Source organism: Perkinsus marinus (assembly GCF_000006405.1).
Source record: "Perkinsus marinus ATCC 50983 genomic scaffold scf_1104296941254, whole genome shotgun sequence".
NCBI classification, from domain to species: domain Eukaryota; phylum Perkinsozoa; order Perkinsida; family Perkinsidae; genus Perkinsus; species Perkinsus marinus.
The window spans coordinates 5565-7252 of record NW_003212584.1 but is presented as its reverse complement, the minus strand read 5'-3'; positions in this window follow the sequence as shown (position 1 = coordinate 7252).

Here is a 1688-nt window from a genome sequence, read left to right as displayed (position 1 = left end):
GAGCACAGTTGACTCCATATGATCATTCTCTGTAAAGCATGCTTCTCCTAGACGAAAACTGTGCATCGTATCTAACGCGACATGTTTGTACTGGTTGTCGTAAGTACAGGTTCTGTCAGAAGGCCATGTTCCGGTTCTGCGTCATGGTCACCACCTCGGGTGCTTACGTTCATTCTAGCGATCATCTGGAGTTCTCCTCGAGTGTCTCATCTTTGCTTCGCGAAACCTGCGGGGACGAATGTGCTAATGCGTGGGGAGAACGTGTTGTTCCTAAACTCAACGAGTTCGTCGAACGGCAAGGAGACAACTGGGTATGGTATGTGATTGGTTGCACGGCACTAAACAATATCAGCTCACCAAGAAAATGTTTCCGCCTGTAGTCTGGTATCCCATTGCATCTCACTGAACTAATCGCAAAAGAGGTGGAGGAGCTCCGACAGGATAAATCTGACATACTGCGAGCTTTGGAAGCTCCACATTATGACACGTCATCTCGTGCAGCTCTCATAGAGCCCAGCTCAGTCAACATTGGTAAGGATTGACTTAAAGACTTTGAGAGAAAATGGGTTGTAAATAGAACACAAGAATCGATGTACCAAAATCAGGGTGTGATGTGAGTGGAAATTCAGCACGATATTCTGTGTTTGGAAATTTCAAGGTGGAAATTTCCGGAATTTCCAGGAAATTTCCGCCAAGATGCTTCCGGGCTTCTGCGCTAGCGCGCAGTCGGGATCGAGGAAGTACAAAAGAGCAAGATCACGAGTTGGAGAGTCGTTTCGTGGGTCCATGCGTTACATTGTCGATTGCGTGTCGCGTTCAGTTCGGGAGCCAATGATGACTCAAAAGGGATGTAGGTGCGTCAATCACGGTCACGACTGACGATCCGTCGAAGCAGCTTTGTGAGAGACATGTTTTCGCCCTCGAAAGACCTCGTTTATGGGGGGTCGAATTCTGTTCAGTATCTCGAAGAAGTCTGGTTCATCCATGTCTTTGAAGGCACCAAGCTACGAGATGCATTCAAATGGCCACTCAACTGAAGTGCTTCTCGTTCCACCTGAAGACCCATTTCCACAAATCCGAGGAGAAGTGAAGTCTCGGCGTGGAATTTGATGTCGTCAACGAGCCGATTCTTCCCTACTTAGATTGAGCGACTCGAAGCCAGCCGTCGCGAATTTGAGGCAAATGAATTGTCCTCGTTGAAGCAAAACACATCTCTTGTTGAGAACTCCTCATACCAGCCGTTTACTGTGAGGCTATTGCCACCCACAACTACTGACATCGGAAGGATCAAACAGAGAATTGACGAGTTAGAGGCACGACGAGCAAAACGCGAGGCCGAAATGTTTCAAGAAATACGTAGATCTCTTGAAGCGACAAAGCCTGAAAAATGTAAGATCTATACTATTCGTGTCTTCCAATTCGTGCATGGTTTCTATAGCATTTTCATACAACAGCAAGCCTATTTCAATAAGAATCGGCAGTGTTGGTCCCTTTCCTCGTGTTGTCGACCTTGTAGCCGAGATGGAGCGCCGCCGAGACGAGAAAGAGTCGTCATACGTCAAAAGTTTCTTGGTCGAGGTGCGTATCCCTCAAACCAACCGCTCGTGGGAGAAACAATATCTTTATCACTCTCACCCTTCAGATACGACTGCGTTGACCGAACTGGGGGAGAAGCGGAAATCGTATCA